The sequence below is a fragment of the Poeciliopsis prolifica genome, unplaced genomic scaffold (genome assembly GCF_027474105.1).
Source record: "Poeciliopsis prolifica strain line A6 unplaced genomic scaffold, Auburn_PproV2 SCAFFOLD177, whole genome shotgun sequence".
Classification (NCBI taxonomy): domain Eukaryota; kingdom Metazoa; phylum Chordata; class Actinopteri; order Cyprinodontiformes; family Poeciliidae; genus Poeciliopsis; species Poeciliopsis prolifica.
The window spans coordinates 243,452-263,732 of record NW_026562552.1 but is presented as its reverse complement, the minus strand read 5'-3'; the positions used below and the strand labels follow the sequence as shown (position 1 = coordinate 263,732).

The window sequence follows — 20,281 nt, the reverse complement described above, 5'->3', positions numbered from 1 at the left end:
AGGGAGCGTCAGGCTCAGACAGGCAGGTGATGCTGATTGTGTGATGAGGCCCATGCACGATGTTTGAAGGATCGGAGAATAAAAGCGTTATCGATGACACAGTTGGACTCATGCACTCTTTTCTTTAAATACGACAATCATCATCATGCTCAGGGAAAAAAACTGTAAAAATGATAACTGATTCAGAAAAAGTTCAACTTTATTGGACGGAACATGTTGGTTTTATTAAATGAACAGAAGAACTTAATAACACATATAAATCAGTATTTCTGACTCTTCTGTCAGTATGTTCATATCTATTAATTATGTAAAACATGATATTAATAGAAAGTCAGCACCAGATATGTGTTTTTATTAAATTCAGAAATAATGGAACAGAAATAGCATTGCAATAGTTGAAAACGATGCTTTTATTGTTCCCCCTCTTTATTTAGCTGCTTGGAAGCAGCTAAATGTGGCTGATGAATTCCTGAATAAATGGTCCATCTTAGTAAAATGTGTTTAGTCACAAACACCACAGGACAGGAATGGCTTTATCTACCTTAGCTATATAAATTTATATTTGCTTTATAATTTATATATGAGATGATAATGGCTCAGATGATAATATATATATATATATATATATATATATATATATATATATATATATATATATATATATATATATATATATATATATATATATCTGATTACAGATAGATCAGATAAACTAAGATCCATAAATACATCAGGGACAAAGCCTCAACAGACAATGTGCTCAGTGAATGTCTCAGACAACAGGGAACGGAGGTCGAGGTGCCAGAGATACCATCATGGGAGGACAAGCCCCTACATGGGATGTACCACCAGCAAATAACCCAAGTGGCTGATATCAGTAAATCCTATCAATGGCTGGAAAAAGCTGGACTCAAGGACAGCACAGAGGCCCTCATCCTGGCAGCCCAGGAACAGGCCCTAAACACCAGAGCAATAGAGGCCCAGATCTACCACACCAGACAAGACCCAAGGTGTAGGTTGTGCAAGGAGGCCCCTGAGACAGTCCAGCACATCACAGCAGGGTGCAAGATACTGGCAGGGAAAGCGTACATGGAGCGACATAACCAAGTGGCAGGCATAGTGTACAGAAACATCTGTGCAGAATATGGACTGGAAACCCCAAGATCAAAGTGGGAAACACCCAAAGGTGGTGGAGAATGCCAGAGCTAAGATCCTGTGGGACTTCCAGATCCAGAAAGACAGAATGGTAATGGCGAACCAACCAGACATTGTCGTAGTGGATAAACATCAGAGGAAAGCCGTTGTGGTAGATGTAGCAATACCAAGTGATTGCAACATCAGGAAAAAGGAGAAACTGGAGAAATACCAGGGCCTCAGGGAGGAACTGGAGAGGGACTGGAAGGTGAAGACCACAGTGGTGCCTGTGGTCATCGGGGCCCTCGGGGCAGTAACCCCCAAACTGGAGCAGTGGCTACAACAGATCCCAGGAACAACATCAGACATCTCAGTCCAGAAATGTGCAGCAGTCCTTGGCACAGCCAAGATACTGCAGGACCCTCAAGCTCCCAGGCCTCTGGTAGAAGATATATAGATCTATATATAGATCTATATATCCTCTGGTAGAGGACCCGAGGATATATATATCTATATCTATATATATAGATCTATATATTTAGATATAGATCTATATAACCTCTGGTAGAGGACCCGAGCTCAGAGGATAAGAACCACCCGCGGTGGGTGAGAAGGGAATTATTTTTATATATATATATATATATATATATATATATATTATATATATATTATATATATATATATATATATATATATATATATATATATATACAGAGAGAGAGAGAGAGAGAGAGAGAGAGAGAGAGAGAGAGAGAGAGAGAGAGAGAGAGAGAGAGCTGACTGGATAGTCATTAGTCTTTCACCCGAGAGGACGGGGTCGAATCCAGTTTGGGTCCTTCTAGCTACTGCCTACTTCATACCATGAGAGATACTAAGATGTGTAACAGGCCGGCTCAGACGTCGCCCGGCCAAACAAGGTCTGGAACCAGAGCACCTTGATGACAAATGGGCTACTGGAACAAGACGGAAATGGGCGAGAGGTGAAAACTGTTGGAAACTCAAGTAACCCTAATCAGAGAGGTTACATGCAAAGACTGGGGAAGGAATGGTTACTTCGACATCCCCAGTCAACTCACTGCAACTGAGAAACTGGCATCCTAATGAACCAGCTGCTACAAAGTGGGACTCACCCTGAATGGTTAACTGAAGGGCGGACAATCCTAATCCAGAAGGATCCATCAAAGGGTCCAGTCCCACCCAACTACCGACCAATAACCTGCCTCTCCACAACCTGGAAGCTCATGTCAGGCATCATAGCGGCCAAGATAAGCAAACACATGGATAAACACATGAGCAGGGCACAGAAGGGTATCGGTGTAAATACCAGAGGAGCCAAACACCAACTCCTCGTAGACCGCACAGTTGCCCGAGACTGCAAAACCCGACACACCACCTGTGCATGGCTTGGATCGATTACAAGAAAGCCTATGACTCAATGCCGCATACTTGGATCATTGAATGCTTAGAGATGTATAACATCAACAGGACTCTGAGAGCCTTCATTGCAAACTCGATGAAGCTGTGGAAAACCACCCTTGAAGCCAACTGCAAACCACTTGCACAAGTGTCCATCAAATGTGGCATATACAAGGAGATGCTCTGTCCCCGCTACTGTTCTGCATAGGCCTGAACCCCCTCAGCCAAATTATCAACAAGACTGGCTACGGATACAGACTCAAAAATGGGGCCAACATCAGTCACCTCCTCTACATGGATGACATCAAGCTGTATGCCAAGAGTGAGCGAGACATCGACTCACTGATCCACACCACCAGGATCTACAGCACTGACATTGGATGTCATTCGGACTAGAGAAATGTGGTCGGCTGATCACAAAGAGGGGGAAGTGATCCGCACAGAAGGGGTCTCACCAGAAGGAACATAGCAGACATAGAGGACAGTTACAAGTACTAGGTATACCACAAATGGCAACCTCGATGAGGCCACAAGGAAGGAGCCACAGCTAAATACCTCCAACGAATAAGGCAAGTCCTGAAAGCCAGCTCAATGGCAAGAACAAAATCCGTGCGATAAACAGCTATGCCCTGCCAGTAATCAGATACCCTGCTGGAATAATCAGCTGGCCAAAGGAGGAGATAAAAGCCACAGATATTAAGACTAGAAAGCTACTAACCATGCATGGAGGGTTCCATCCCAAATCCAGCACCCTGAGACTGTACACGAGCCGCAAGGAAGGAGGCAGAGGACTAGTGAGTGAACCACTGTCCAGGACGAAACATCTAAGATCCATAGATACATCAGGGACAAAGCCTGTGGTCATCGGGGCCCTCGGGGCAGTAACCCCAAACTGGATCAATGGCTACAACAGATCCCAGAACAACATCAGACATCTCAGTCCAGAAATGTGCAGCAGTCCTTGGCACAAGATACTGCAGGACCCTCAAGCTCCAGGCCTCTGGTAGAGGACCCGAGGATATATAGATCTATATCTATATATATATAGATCTATATTTAGATATATATCTATATATCCTCTGGTAAGGACCCGAGCTCAGAGGATAAGAACACCCGCGGTGGGTGAGAAGGGAATTTTATATATATATATATATATATATATATATATATTATATATATATATATATATATATATATATATATATATATATATATATATATATATATACAGTATATATAAGCAGATGTGGACCACTCTCTGCTGCCGCCCTGCAGAGCTGAATGCTGTGATTCCCACCGGAAGTCTCCACAGGAGCGTTTCTGTCAGATTTTTGTAGAAACAGGAAACTAACTTTAATAAACTCTGTTTAACTGTGTGTCATATTTATATGGTCCTGTAAACAGAATTATTATCTCTGATTTTTAAGTTCCTTTAAATTAATTTCAAATGATTTGATTGCAGCCAGAAATATTCATTCACCATGGATAATTTTATCAGTTACAGTTTTTAGTGATGATTTTTTTAGCGTGCATATATTCTATATTTTGTTAAGCTCGCCACCAATAGCTGTTTTTTGGATTGTTTTTGCTGCCTGAAATGGAGATGAAATATAATCTGAACTGTGTAATAATCCTTGTTGTGCTTCAGCTGTGATTGTATATTTAATTTTCTGGAGGAGAGAAATGCACCTTTTGGCTCCAGGATGTGCTAAAATGAGGACATTGTCCTGGGAGCAGAAGAGCTTCAGGGCTGGACTCCGTCTTTACCTGCAGGATCCTCTTCCAGGTGGAGCAGAACTGGATCTTCTGATGAAGACTGTCCAGAACTCCCCTTCTTCAGAAGTATGAAATGTCCCAGATACAAACCAGTGAAATGCATCCGGATTTCACCACAAGGCTAGAAGTTCTATATGAAGCCAGTTTTTGGTGGTGAAATGAACTTTCATTTTTGATTTCTTTCATCCACCTTCCACTAATGTGTCTGCCTTCCCATCAGAACCGGAGACTGTCCTGCTCTAAACAGCGCCTCCTGGCGCAGCGTGAGGGAGCAGCTCTGAGCGGTGACTCAATCTTTTTCTTGACTTCAGTTCATTTTTCTGTTGAATGTCGCTGTTTGAACAATTATTCGCTTTGGTTCTGGTTGCTCTCAGATGCAACATTTGAGCCACCAATCTGGAACAAAACTCCCAGAAAAACTGTAAAGAGCTGAAACCGGAGTTCCTTTTAACCCACCTGACCTAACATAATAAATAAAACACTGACCACATATTTGTGTGATTTGTTTTCATGATGGCATTCATCGCAGTGGAATTGCTGGTTTCTCAACGACTGCTTTTATGACGTAAAGCACTTTAACTGCCTTGTAGCTGAAATTGCTACAAAATAAACTTGACTATTTTATTTCTCTCTTTGGGATGAAATGTATTTGAATTCATTTAAAAATGAAAACTTTATTCACTTGTTTTAGTTCGCAAGATTTGTTTCTTTTAATTTTATTTTAGTTTTAGGTGATTTTATGTGGTAATATTTTATATTAGTTGTAGCTTATTTTTGCTGATGCAGCATTTTGGTATTCGGAAGTTTTAAATGTCCTAATAAATTATACTTTGGTTTGACTACGCGTTTTTTTATAATTTTATAATGGTGTACCCATACAAACGTACTATCTATGCAATATTAATTTTTATTGAAACCACATACAGAACTGAACAAGTTGCATTCATGTGCTCTCCGTCTCCAGTACTTCATCTGTCCAATAGACGATCTGACATGCTGACCAGCAGAGGGCGCCACAGCACACATCTGCTGTGACCCGGATTCATAACAACAGCTGGACTCGGCTGGCTGCTCAGCTTTGCGGTCCTGTCCGGAGCTTTCATGGCATAACAACACGTTTTAACGGTTACTGGAGTCTAATCGAAGCGGGGCGGAAGACGGTGAAGCCTGCGGAACGGAAGTAGTTAAAGCCCCGCGGGTTGACGCAGTTAGCATCTCCTAGCCACTGCTAGCATCAGAGAAAGGAGAAACGGTTAGCTCATGCTAACGAACTAAAGCTAGCGCCGAACCGGTCACGTGATCTGCGGCAATTCGAAAACATCTGAACGTAAACTGGTAAAGCCACCTTTTGTTTACGAGTTATTCATATTTATTGGTAAACGAGTGTTTACGGCGGAGCTAACGCTGACAGCCGGTTCCGCAGAGAGGAACCGGAGAACTGCTGAACTGCCGGAACTACCAGGAACCCAGACGGATTTGGTTCTGATTTACGTCTAAATACTCATTTTCCTTTGAGTACTTAATCATAGAATTATTGCACAAACATTGAATGTAGAAATGTTCGGTTCAGTCCAATTCAACCGTGGAGCCACTGACTGAAGGTTGTTCAGAGAGCTGAAGCTTAAATATTACTGGAAGGTTGAGTGGAAGGAAAAAAGAGATGCCAAAGTAACTTTAGCTTTTATTGGATTGAGAAACAGAAGATGTGGTCAGAACCTCAGGATGGTATAAATAAAAGAACAATGTGATCACATTTTATTCTATCTGTTTGTTACATGTTGGATTCATGTTAATTTGTATCATAAAGAGATTTCAGATGACATATTGAAACATTATTAACTACTGTGACCCAATTAGCATCAAAATTGTTACAGTTAATGTAAACTAACAAAAACTGAAATTGACAAAACATTTTTATTAACTCAAATGAATAACTTTAGTAAATAAAACTACATTGTGCATTTAGAAGACTAAAACAAACCAAATTAAACATCTAATTTTTATAATTCTTTTTAAAAGCTAAAACAAAATTATAGATGTTTAATTTTTTTTTGCCTTACCAACTGATGTGTTTGTTCATGTCAGTAAATTACAGCGAAAACTCAAGAGCCAGCTGGCTGCTCAACAATGAAAATGTCGTCTTCTGTTGAGTATTATTACCCAATCGATGTAAAACTCAAGCAAAGTATGATAAAATTACTATGATAACTAATAAAAACTAAGCTAAAACGAAACAATATGCAATTAAAAATAGCTAGTGAAAACTAACTCAATTAGATAATATGTCACCACTAAATAAAATAAACTATTAAAACTATTAAGACCAGATTAGCATACAGGCAGGTCCAGTTTTCTTTTATAAAGTGTGTGACCCTTGGCGTTTGTCTCCCAGACGGACTCGGCGGCGGTGGGATGGGGAACCAACTGGCAGGCATCGCCCCTCCCAGATCCTCTCTGTGGACAGCTACTTCTCAGACATCCACGACCACGAGTACGACAAGAGCCTGGGCAGCACGCGCTTCTTCAAGGTGGCGCGCGCCAAGCACCGCGAGGGCCTGGTGGTGGTCAAGGTGTTCGCCATCCAGGACCCGTCGCTGCCGCTCACCAGCTACAAGCAGGAGCTGGAGGAACTGAAGATCCGCCTGCACTCCTGCCAGAACTGCCTGCCCTTCCAGAAGACCTCCCTAACAGAGAAGGCCGCCATCTTGTTCCGCCAGTTCGTCCGGGACAACTTGTACGATCGGATCAGCACGCGGCCCTTCCTCAACAACGTGGAGAAGCGCTGGATCGCCTTCCAGATCCTCACTGCCGTGGACCAGGCGCAAGGCCGGCGTCCGCCACGGCGACATCAAGACAGAGAACGTGATGGTGACCGGCTGGAACTGGGTGCTGCTCACCGACTTCGCCAGCTTCAAGCCCACTTACCTGCCTGAGGACAACCCCGCCGACTTCAACTACTTCTTTGACACGTCCAGGCGCGGACATGCTACATCGCCCCCGAGGTTCGTGGACGGCAGCATGTTCACCACAGAGAGCGACCAGAACACGCCGCTGGTGGACCTGACCAGCAACAACCAGCGCAGCCGGGGCGAGCTGCGGGCGGCCATGGACATCTTCTCTGCAGGTACGGACCCGACGAGAGGCCAAGACCCGGAGGCCTGGCTGGATGGCTGAACGGAAATGTGTGTGTGTGTGTGTGTGTGTGTGTGTGTGTGTGTGTGTGTGTTCCAGGCTGTGTGATCGCCGAGCTTTTCACCGAGGGCGTCCCGCTCTTCGACCTGTCCCAGCTGCTGGCCTACCGCAAGGGACACTTCCAGGCCGAGCAGGTCCTGCTGAAGATCGAGGACCAGAGCATCCGTGAGCTGGTAGGCACGGGCCGGTTCTGATCCCAAACAGGCCAGGTGTAGAAGGTCTGACTGGATTGCAGGCTGGTCCCAAAGGTTTAATTCAGGGTCAAAGGTCACATCAGCATGCCTGATCCGAAGGTTTCTGACCCTTCATTGTGATCTGAGAGGAAACTCTGATTTCTGGATCTGAACTTCCAGATTAATTTGGTCTCCAATAGAAATGGTTCTATTGTGGTCGGTGGTCCAACAGAACCGTTGACCCAGTTGCCTCCTCCAGGTCTTTGTGTTCTTGTTCTGTTGATGTGAACCAGAGGTTCCCTCTCAGGTTGTGCAGGGAGGAACTTTAATCCAGACGCTGCTTCTTCTCTGTCAGGAATTAAAACCTTTCAGAAAAATCTAAACTTTTTTCTGCAGACGAGCTGAACGGGGTTTTTCTCTTTATGCATAAAATCTCCATAGACACAACAAAGTTGCTCGTTTTGTTGCTGGTTGCATTCTTGAAGCTTTAGATTTGTGGTTAGTTTGTTGTGACGCAGTGAAAGTGGCGCTGAGTCAGCAGGTTGGAGCCTCCATCTTGTCCTGCAGGTGGCCCAGATGGTCCAGCGCGAGCCGGAGAAGCGTCTTTCTGCCGATGAGCATCTGAAGCTACAACGAGGAAGAGCGTTCCCCGATATCTTCTACAGCTTCCTGCAGCCTACATGGCTCAGTTCGCCAAGGAGACGTTCCAGTCTGCAGATGAGCGAGTCCTGGTGATCCGAAAGGACCTGGACAACATCCTGCTGAACCTGCAGGGAGGTGAGCCCGTCTGCTTCCTCTCGCCACACTTCCTGTTCCTATCTGACGGCCCGCCTCTCCTCCAGGCTCCTCCTCTTCCTGCCAGGAGGAGCAGGGCCTCGTGGTGCTCGTCTCCGTCATCACTTCCTGCCTGCAGACGCTGCACTCCTGCGACTCTAAGCTGGCGGCGCTGGAGCTCATCCTCCACCTGGCGCCGCGGCTGGGTGTCGACATCCTGCTGGACCGCATCACGCCGTACCTGCTGCACTTCTGCAACGACCCGGTTCCCCGCGTGCGCGCCCAGGCCGTGCGCATGCTCACCAAGGTGCTGGCGCTGGTGAAGTTGGTTCCGAGGAACGACGTGAACATCTACCCGGAGTACGTGCTGCCCGGCATCGCTCACCTGGCCCAGGACGACGCCACCATCGTCAGGCTGGCCTACGCAGGTTTGTGCTGCAGGGCGCCACGCAGTCCCAGCTGCCAGCTGCGTCTCAGGTCTCCATGTTTGTCTCCCGCTGCACAGAGAACATCGCTCACCTGGCGGAGAGCGCGCTGCGCTTCCTGGAGCTGGTGCAGGAGAACAATGTGAACACGGAGCAGGATCCGGGCGGGGAGGACGGCGAGGAGAGCAGCCACCCCAACGAGAACTACGACTCAGGTGATGCTTCGCCACGCCCCGCTAGCCACGCCCCGCTAGCCACGCCCCGCCAGCCACGCCCCGCCAGCCACGCCCCGCTAGCCACGCCCCGCCAGCCACGCCCCGCTAGCCACGCCCCGCTAGCCACGCCCCGCTAGCCCACGCCCCGCTAGCCATGCCCCGCTAGCCACGCCCCGCTAGCCACGCCCCGCTAGCCACGCCCCGCTAGCCATGCCCCGCTAGCCACGCACCGCTAGCCACGCACTGCTAGCTAGATCGAAGGTCTTACACTAAATGTAGCGAAACAAGCCGAGCGAAATGATCCAAAATGCCAACATGCAGTGTCTGGCTGCTGCCAGGAACACAAGATGCAATTTTATATTTTGTAGATTTGTTCTAAAGAAGTATGTTTTTTTCTAGCCACCCTCTGTTAGCTACGCCCTGTTAGCCACGCTGACCTGCCGCTGTGTGTTTGTGACCCTCAGAGCTGCAGGCTCTGCATGAGATGGTGCAGCAGAAGGTTGTGACGCTGCTCAGCGACTCGGAGAACATCGTGAAGCAGACGCTGATGGAGAACGGCATCACGCGGCTCTGCGTTCTTCGGCAGGCAGAAGGCCAACGACGTGCTGCTGTCCCACATGATCACCTTCCTGAACGACAAGAACGACTGGCACCTGCGGGGGGCGTTCTTCGACAGCATCGTGGGTGAGGAGCCGGCAGGGCGGCAGGCGTTAGTGTGCGCCCTGCTGGCTGCACACTAACGCCGTGTTGTGTTGAAGGTGTGGCGGCGTACGTGGGCTGGCAGAGCTCGTCCATCCTGAAGCCGCTGCTGCAGCAGGGACTGAGCGACACGGAGGAGTTCGTCATCTTCAAAGCTCTGAACGCCTGACCTGCATGTGCCAGCTGGGGCTGCTGCAGAAACCGCACATCTACGAGTTCGTCAGTGACATCGGTAAGACGGCGGCTCCTCTCCGCTCTGCGTCGCAGCCGAGCTGAAAGATTCATCGCTGCTTTAGAAAACAAAGAAAGTGTCTTCAGGCTCATAAATGCTGATAAAGTGACAGTTGGACAGCTGAGATCAGAGCTTCTTACAGCCCGGCTTGCTGCTCCACACCTGGCCACGCCCCTTTGCTCTGGCTCTAACTTGTCCTGCTCTGCTTGCCGTAGCTCCCTTCCTGTGCCACCCCAACCTGTGGATCCGCTACGGCGCCGTGGGCTTCATCACCGTGGTGGCGCAGCACCTCAACGTGGCCGACGTCTACTGCAAGCTGATGCCTCACCTGACCCCCTTCATCACCCAGCCCATCATCCAGGTGTGTGCTCTCCCTTCCCTGCTCTTCCTCCTCCTCTTCCTCCTGCTCTTCCTCCTCCTCTTCCTCCTGCTCTTCCTCCTCCTCTTCCTCCTCCTCTTCCTCCTGCTCTTCCTCCTGTTCTTCCTCCTCCTCTTCCTCCTGCTCTTCCTCCTGCTCTTCCTCCTTCTCTTCCTCCTCCTCTTCCTCCTGCTCTTCCTCCTCCTCTTCCTCCTCCTCTTCCTCCTGCTCTTCCTCCTGCTCTTCCTCCTCCTCTTCCTCCTGCTCTTCCTCCTGCTCTTCCTCCTTCTCTTCCTCCTCCTCTTCCTCCTGCTCTTCCTCCTCCTCTTCCTCCTCCTCTTCCTCCTGCTCTTCCTCCTGCTCTTCCTCCTGCTCTTCCTCCTCCTCTTCCTCCTGCTCTTCCTCCTGTTCTTCCTCCTCCTCTTCCTCCTGCTCTTCCTCCTCCTCTTCCTCCTGCTCTTCCTCCTGCTCTTCCTCCTCCTCTTCCTCCTGTTCTTCCTCCTCCTCTTCCTCCTGCTCTTCCTCCTGCTCTTCCTCCTGTTCTTCCTCCTCCTCTTCCTCCTGCTCTTCCTCCTGCTCTTCCTCCTTCTCTTCCTCCTCCTCTTCCTCCTGCTCTTCCTCCTCCTCTTCCTCCTCTTCTCCTGCTCTTCCTCCTGCTCTTCCTCCTGCTCTTCCTCCTCCTCTTCCTCCTGCTCTTCCTCCTGCTCTTCCTCCTGCTCTTCCTCCTCCTCTTCCTCCTCCTCCTGCTCTTCCTCCTTCTCTTCCTCCTCCTCTTCCTCCTGCTCTTCCTCCTCCTCTTCCTCCTGCTCTTCCTCCTGCTCTTCCTCCTGCTCTTCCTCCTTCTCTTCCTCCTCCTCTTCCTCCTCCTCTTCCTCCTGCTCTTCCTCCTTCTTCCTCCTCCTCTTCCTCCTCCTCTTCCTCCTGCTATTCCTCCTCCTCTTCCTCCTCCTCCTCTTCCTCCTGCTCTTCCTCCTCCTCCTCTTCCTCCTGCTCTTCCTCCTGCTCTTCCTCCTGCTCTTCCTCCTCCTCTTCCTCCTGCTCTTCCTCCTGCTCTTCCTCCTCCTCTTCCTCCTCCTCTTCCTCCTGCTATTCCTCCTGCTCTTCCTGCTCTTCCTCCTCCTCTTCCTCTGCTTCCTCCTCTCTCCTCCTCCTCTTCCTCCTCTTCCTCCTCTTCCTCCTGCTCTTCCTCCTCCTCTTCCTCCTGCTCTTCCTCCTGTTCTTCCTCCTCCTCTTCCTCCTGCTCTTCCTCCTGCTCTTCCTCCTCCTCTTCCTCCTCCTCTTCCTCCTGTTCTTCCTCCTCTTCCTCCTGCTCTTCCTCCTCCTCTTCCTCCTGCTCTTCCTCCTGTTCTTCCTCCTCCTCTTCCTCCTGCTCTTCCTCCTGCTCTTCCTCCTTCTCTTCCTCCTCCTCTTCCTCCTCCTCTTCCTCTTTTTCCTCTCCTCTTCCTCCTGCTCTTCCTCCTCCTCTTCCTCCTGCTCTTCCTCCTCCTCTTCCTCTTTTTCCTCTCCTCTTCCTCCTGCTCTTCCTCCTCCTCTTCCTCCTCCTCTTCCTCTTTTTCCTCTCCTCTTCCTCCTGCTCTTCCTCCTCCTCTTCCTCCTGTTCTTCCTCCTCCTCTTCCTCCTGCTCTTCCCCTCCTCTTCCTCCTGCTCTTCCTCCTCCTCTTCCTCCTCCTCTCTTCCTCCTCTCTTCCTCCTCCTCTTCCTCCCCTCTTCCTCTTTTTCCTCTCCTCTTCCTCCTGCTCTTCCTCCTGTTCTTCCTCCTCTCCTCCTCTCCTCCTTTCCTCTTCCTCCTGCTCTTCCTCCTCCTCTCCTCCTCCTCTTCCTCCTCCTCTTCCTCTTTTCCTCTCCTCTTCCTCCTGCTCTTCCTCCTCCTCTTCCTCCTGCTCTTCCTCCTCCTCTTCCTCCTCCTCTCCTCCTCCTCCTCCTCCTCCTCTTCCTCCTGCTCTTCCTCCTCCTCTTCCTCCTCCTCTTCCTCCTGCTCTTCCTCCTCCTCTTCCTGCTCCTCTTCCTCCTCCTCTTCCTCCTGCTCTTCCTCCTCCTCTTCCTGCTGCTCTTCCTCCTCCTCCTCCTCTTCCTCCTCCTCTTCCTCCTCCTCTTCCTCCTCCTCTTCCTCCTCCTCTTCCTCCTGCTCTTCCTCCTCCTCTTCCTCCTCCTCTTCCTCCTGCTCTTCCTCCTGCTCTTCCTCCTGTTCTTCCTCCTGCTCTTCCTCCTCCTCTTCCTCCTGCTCTTCCTCCTCCTCTTCCTCCTGCTCTTCCTCCTCCTCTTCCTCCTCCTCTTCCTCCTCCTCTTCCTCCTGCTCTTCCTCCTCCTCTTCCTCCTGCTCTTCCTCCTGCTCTTCCTCCTCCTCTTCCTCCTGCTCTTCCTCCTCCTCTTCCTCCTCCTCTTCCTCCTGCTTCTCCTCCTCCTCTTCCTCCTGCTCTTCCTCCTGCTCTTCCTCCTCCTCTTCCTCCTCTCTTCCTCCTCATCTTCCTCCTGCTCTTCCTCCTCCTCTTCCTCCTGCTCTTCCTCCTCCTCTTCTCCTCCTCTTCCTCGCTCCTTCAGCCCCTCCCCTGCTCATGCGTCTGTCTCCTCTCAGATCGATAAGGAGCTGGTCCTGCTGAGCGTCCTGAAGGAGCCGGTCAGCCGCTCCATCTTCGACTACGCCCTGCGCTCCAAAGACATCGGCAGCCTGTTCCGACACCTGCTGCTGCGGCAGAAGAAGAGATCCGGCTCCATCCCGGAGTGTCCGACTCCGGATGACCCGGCCATCGCCCAGCTGCTGAAGAAGTTGCTGTCGCAGGTCAGGACAGATTCCTCAGGGTGTTGCAGCGCATTAGCATCAGCTTTCTCTACATACTGAGGTCCAGAGTTCAACCAGGACAGTCCTGATGCTCTGAACCTCAGAGAACTTCCCTTTAATCCAGATTGCTGATCCGACTCAGATCTACAGACGTTCTGGTTCCGACCCAGAACTTAAACCTCAGCGTGTTCCCTGTCCGTCTGTCGGTCCAGGGCATGACGGAGTCTGAGGAGGACAAGCTTCTGGCTCTCAAAGACTTCATGCTGAAGTCCAACAAGGCCAAAGCCAACATGGGGGACGCGGGCCACCTGGGGGACGCGGGACAGACGGGGGTCATCGACCTGGGGACGCTGGGCATCACGGGCCGCCAGGTGGACCTGGTCAAACCCAAGACCGAGTCTGACGACAAGAGAGGTGGGAAACGGTTGCAGAACAAGAACCGAGATCAGTCACCAGAACCTGCCGGGTCTCTGTTCTGGTTCTGAGCTCCGCTGGGTTTGATCATCTCTGGACCAGAACCAGGTTCTGATGAGGTTCTTTGTTTGTCCCAGCAGCGAGGAAACACACCAAGCAGGACTCGGCCATGAACGAGGAGTGGAAGAGCATGTTTGGATCTCAGGACCCGCCGGCCACACAGCCCACCACGGTAACCCCGCCCACCGCCCCCCCTCTGTGTGGCTGGACCCGTTGGTTCCGGTTCTGTCTTCTCACGATCTTTAAAGCAGACGTTTCCTGCTCTGCCTCAGTCCGCCGACGGCTCCGGTAACCAGGTCAGGAAGTCGACTGCGGCTCCGGCGCCACCGGTGCAGCAGCAAGCGGCGGCCGGCGGCCCCGCCTACCAGCGCCGCATCAACACCTGCAAGGCGGAGCTGCAGCAGCTGGTGCAGCAGAAGAGGGAGCAGTGCTGCGCCGAGCGCATGGCAAAGCACATGATGGAGAGCGCCGAGTGGGAGAGCCGGCCGCCTCCTCCAGGTAAGGCCTGCACAGCAGGGGGCGCTGCGGGCCGCCTGACGCCTGGCTGCAGCCAGGGGGCGCTGCAGGCCGCCTGACGCCTGGCTGCAGCCAGGGGGCGCTGCGGGCCGCCTGACGCCTGGCTGCAGCCAGGGGGCGCTGCGGGCCGCCTGACGCCTGGCTGCAGCCAGGGGGCGCTGCGGGCCGCCTGACGCCTGGCTGCGCTCCGTTTCAGGCTGGCATCCCAAGGGTCTGCTGGTGGCCCCCTGCACGAACACAAAGCAGCCGTTAACAGAATCCGCGTCTCGGACGAACACTCGATCTTCGCCACGGCGTCCAACGACGGCTCAGTCAAAGTCTGGGACAGTCAGAAGATGGAGGGGAAGACCACCACCACCAGGTGGGAATCTCCAGACTCACCGCTGCCTCCTACAGACAGAACATGACCCTACCACTCCCGCGGATCGGTTCTGAATGATCCGGACCTTCTCTCCGTGTTCCACAGGTCCGTGCTGACCTACTCCCGTATCGGGGGTCACGTGAAGACGCTGACCTTCTGCCAAGGCTCGCATTATTTAGCCGTGGCGTCCGATAACGGATCCATCCAGCTGCTGGCCGTGGAAGCCAACAAGCCTCCCAAATCTCCCAAAGTTCAGCCGTTCCAGAGCCGGTGAGCTCCGGAGCCGGCGGCGCTGAGACACACTCGCGACATGTGATGCTGCTAAAATGATCAACTTATTGTTTTTAACCCCATGAAAGCAGTCTTAAAACTCCTTCAGTCTGAAATGTGCAGTTATATATGAATATGTATTAATATTATTAGGGTCTGAAACCCTCTGAGGGTCAGTTTGACACATTCATTTTGCTCCACTGCAGCAGAAGCTAACGCTAATTTTAACCATGTTGAAACCCACATGTGCCGTGAGACCCGGATCCAACCTTTCACTCCTGGCTTCAGTTTTATTGTGGTGGAGTTTTGGTCTCATATAATAATCAACATCATTGCTGCTCCGCAGGAAGCAGAACTTCAGAATAAGAGCCTGAACATAAATGTCCAGTTACTTTAACATCGATGTCCAACTTAATTCAGCCCAGTAAATGAGCGTTTCAGGGTTTATCTGGAGAAAGTCATTTAGGGGAAGAAAACTGTTTTCAGTTAGCAGTAATGCTAAGTGAAAAGTTAGCTCCGCTGTTAGCTCCTCAGTGGAAGCCACCACCTCTCCCATCTTTAGCACTCATTATAAGAAAAAACAAAAATTATTTTCTTATGCTTCATTGCAGCTTTACTCAGGGGAACGTAGCGCCACCTGCTGCACAAACATCAAATTAATTATGATTCTTTCGATCTCAAAGTGAGCGTTTACGTCAGGATGAGTGTTTGCTTCCTGCCAAACGGCCGGGAGTAAATCGGTGCCGATGTTTTGCTGCTCTAAGGACTTGAGACATCAGATCCGTCTGCTTCCAGGACTCTGGACCTGCAGGAAGACGGCTGTGCTGTGGACGTCCACCACTTCCACTGCGGCGCCCAGTCGGTTCTGGCCTACGCCACGGTGAACGGCGGCCTGGTGGGCTGGGACCTGCGCTCCAACTGCAACGCCTGGACGCTGCGGCACGACCTGCGGCTCGGCCTCATCACCTCCTTCAGCGTGGACGTGCACCAGTGCTGGCTCTGCCTGGGTGCGTCCCGGTCCCGGAGCCTTCCTGGTTCTGGTCCGTTTCCCCGGTGACCGAGCTGCTTTGTTTCGCCCCGCAGGGTACGAGTAGCGGCACCATGGCATGCTGGGATATGCGGTTCCAGCTCCCCATCTCCAACCATTCCCACCCGGCCCGGGCCCGGGTCCGCCGGCTACTCATGCACCCGCTGTACCAGTCGTCGGTGATCGCAGGTCGGCGCCGTCCGAACCGGGTCGGTCCGAAAGAGAACCCGTCTCACCACCTGTCTGTGTCTCTGCAGCCGTCCAGGGGAACAACGAGGTCTCCATCTGGGACATGGAGACCGGGGACAGGAAGTTCACGCTGTGGGCCAGCTCCGCCCACCGCTGTCTGAGATGCAGGTCGGTCCGGTCCGGTTCTGGGTCCGGCTCCGGTCCTGCAGCGGTTCTGATGTCTTGCTTTGTGTTGCAGCCGTCTCCTCACAGCGTCCACGGGATCTACTGCAGCCCGGCCGACGGGAACCCTTTGCTGCTGACGGCCGGGTCCGACATGAGGATCAGGTGAGCAGAACCTCTGGATCCGTAGAGATCGGACCGGAACATCGAACGCGGCGGCTCTCACGTTGTTTTGATGGTCCCAGATCGACATGTTGATGTCCAAAAGGGAGATGTTTCTGTTGATGGAGCCTCTTCTGCTCCTCAAAACTGACTGAGGGTTTAATTAGAACCGGGTCGGAAGTTCTGCAGCTGCTGCTCTTTAAAGGCTGCACAGAGTGATCTAATCAGAACCATATGGACCACCAGAACCGATCCTGGTCCCAGTCTTCACAGCATAAACAACCAGATGTTGCTTTTAACCGGTTGGTTCTGTTCAGGTTCTGGGACCTGGCGTACCCGGAGCGGTCGTACATCGTGGGCTGGAGGAGCCCACGACTCGCTGCACTGTCCGTCTGTCCTCTACAGCCGTAAGATCATCGAGGGAACCGAAGTGGTGCAGGTAAAGGGACACAAACCAAAACTGAAATCAATCCTTAAATTGGAGATTTGGGCAAATTTCCATTTTTTTATCCCAAAGTTGATTGAACAGCTTGTGAACCCTGATGGTAGTTCCTGGGTGGGCTGACATCACTCTAAATTCTCAAAACTTAAGTCTTAAAAAACATATAATTACATTAAAGATCCATACTTCCAGAGCTAATTGATATAGAGCGCAGAAAATCTGAGAAAAAAGACAAGAGAAACGTCCCCACTTCCCACAATGACCTCAGTTTGTGGGTGAAACTGGTGAAGGCCCTGCTTATGCAGTAAAACAAGTATACACACACACACACACACACAGCGCGGCCATCATGTCTCCTTCCTCCGTCCCTGCAGGAGATCCACAGCAAACAGAAGAGCGGCGCCGCCGAGGATTCGCCTCGCCGCGGCCTGGAGTCACTTCCTGTCGGCCATCATGACATCATCACCGACATCGCCACCTTCCAGACGACACAGGGCTTCATCGTCACCTCGTCCAGAGACGGCATAGTCAAAGTGTGGAAGTGAAGACATGGACCGAATTTTATTTTGAAGGGTTTTCATGAGATCAGACTTCTTCTTCTCTCCTGCTTCATCCTACTGCTTTATCCCAGAACGTGGAGGTGAGCTGTGGATGGACCCGGTTCTGGTTCTGTTCTCACCAACCACATCAGTGAATGAGACGGGTTCCGACTCACCTGAAGGTCCGGTCTCGATGTTGATCTGGGTTCTTTTTAAAGAGACCCCCAGCAGCTCGACCCGGTTCTGGTTCTGCTCTTCATGAGTCGCTTTGTTTGGTCTAACTGATGTGAAACAGGTTTTGTTAATCAGACGTGAAGTTCTGGAATAATTCAGAACCATTTAAGAGAAATAAAATCCCACTCCCTTCTTTCCAGGTCATTTATATTTAATAAAAAAGCCAGACTCTTATTGTGAAGAGAATCTGTGAGCTTTACTTTGAAAGTCCAAGTTTAAACTAAATTCTTCACGATAATTAAAGACAACTTGATTAGAGGCGGCCATGTTGGATTAGCACAGGACGAAGAAGCTGCTAGACAGGAATTGAGCCAGACATCCAACCAGCATCCAACAACCATCCAACCAGTATCCAACCAGTATCCAACACCAGACATCCAACCAACATCCAACAACCATCCAACCAGCATCCAACCAGCATCCAACCAGTATCCAACCAGTATCCAACACCAGACATCCAACCAACATCCAACAACCATCCAACCAGTATCCAACACCAGACATCCAACCAGCATCCAACCAGTATCCAACCAGTATCCAACACCAGACATCCAACCAACATCCAACCAGCATCCAACCAGTATCCAACACCAGACATCCAACCAACATCCAACCAGCATCCAACCAGTATCCAACACCAGACATCCAACCAACATCCAACAACCATCCAACCAGCATCCAACCAGCATCCAACCAGTATCCAACCAGTATCCAACCAGCATCCAACCAGTATCCAACACCAGACATCCAACCAACATCCAACAACAATCCAACCAGTATCCAACACCAGACATCCAACCAGCATCCAACCAGTATCCAACCAGTATCCAACACCAGACATCCAACCAACATCCAACCAGCATCCAACCAGTATCCAACACCAGACATCCAACCAACATCCAACCAGCATCCAACCAGTATCCAACACCAGACATCCAACCAACATCCAACAACCATCCAACCAGTATCCAACCAGTATCCAACACCAGACATCCAACCAGCATCCAACCAGTATCCAACACCAGACATCCAACCAACATCCAACCAGCATCCAACCAACATCCAACAACCATCCAACCAGCATCCAACAACCATCCAACCAGTATCCAACAACCATCCAACCAGCATCCAACCAGTATCCAACACCAGACATCCAACCAACATCCAACAACCATCCAACCAGTATCCAACACCAGACATCCAACCAGTATCCAACAACCATCCAACCAACATCCAACAACCATCCAACCAGTATCCAACAACCATCCAACCAGTATCCAACACCAGACATCCAACCAACATCCAACAACCATCCAACAACCATCCAACCAGCATCCAACACGAGGCTGAGTCAGTGGAGCTTCATATGAACCGGTTCTGGTTCGTTTATTTGGGTTTCTGCAGCCGTTACATCACACGTTCTCATTGGTTCTGGTTCAGGTATGAACAGAGCCTGTCAGGAAGTTTGGACACTCACTGACGGGTTCTAAACTCAAACCCGGTTCCTGAACAGTTCTGCATTTTGCAGTGGTTCAGCTTCTGACCCGTCAGCCAGGTGGATCAGAACCAGAACCAGCTGTTTGAGACCAAGGAGATCTGTTGTTACCAGGCAACAGCAGGGTGGTTCTGGTTCTGAGGAGCTTGGAAGAGAGCGGACCAATACATGAGGAAGAACCGGGCCTGTTCCAGAACCTTTGGGAACATTTTCATATTGAAGATATTTATAGATTTTGGTTTCAGATTTTGACATGAATTTAAGTGTTGTTACATATTTCCACCAGCAGGGGGTGCGTCAGTAAAAGCAGAGCTGCTTGGACAGGCCTGAAGGGGGCGCTGCTGTTTTGCTAAAACACTTTACAGAAACTTTAACATGACCATCTACGGACCGACCCGCTTTCGTAAAAATAGCACCTGATCCGAGGATGGGAAGAACCGCGTCGGTCCAATGGGAGTTCTACGGAGGCCCTGAAGGGTCACTCAGAGTTTTCTGTTTCCAAGCTGAGGAGCTTTTCCCAACTAAGGTTCCCAAGACAAACTTCACGGTTCCAGGAAAGGTCCATTTGGATCTGGACCTATGGACAGAACCCGGACGGATCCAATCGTCTGCTCACCACCTCTGGATTATCCCCGGATCGGTCTGGACAGGAGTGCTAACGCTGATGTTCTGGTTCTGGTCCGGTTTTCCCTGCAGCTAAAACTGAACGGATGAACAGGAAGAACCAGTTCTGGTTTGGATCGTCATGCTGCTGGAGATAAATCCAGATGTAGTGATCAAAGGTCTTCAAACGTTAGTTGGGAAACCTGGAAGAACGTCCTGAGTGTGACCCTTCAGGGGTCCTGCAGTCCATCAGGAAGAAGAAAGCGCCTCCTTCTGGTGACATCAAGTCCTGCGGTTTCCTCTCCAGACACGACCTTCGACCTCCTCATCGGCTGTGCGTCAGACACAGGTTCGCACTCCTCTTGCGTCTCGAAGCGGTTAGCGTTGCCGTCGCAGCCGCCGTACCAGAACCGGGCGCACTCGTTCTGAACGGTGTCGAAGAACCACATCATGGCGTAGTCCTGGCAGCCGCCGGGGTCCTGGCGCTGGAGGCAGGCGTCTGCACACAGAGAAGAAGAAAAGCGACTCCAACGCCTGACTGGAGGAATGGAAGATCAACGGTTCTGGAGAGGCCACCAGGAACGATCCATCAGAACGTCAGCACATCAGCTAAAGCTGCTGAACCTTTTCCACCTGC

At 50.7% G+C, this 20,281-nt stretch overlaps 2 pseudogenes; one reads left to right on the top strand and one right to left on the bottom strand.

Annotated features, from left to right (window-relative positions):
- The first annotated feature begins 6,738 nt into the window (after positions 1-6,738).
- Positions 6,739-17,681, top strand: LOC129356532 (phosphoinositide 3-kinase regulatory subunit 4-like; annotated as a pseudogene).
- Positions 17,682-18,903: 1,222 nt separating this feature from the next.
- LOC129356524 (collagen alpha-6(VI) chain-like) overlaps positions 18,904-20,281 on the bottom strand; it is a 45,054-nt pseudogene continuing 43,676 nt past the window's right edge.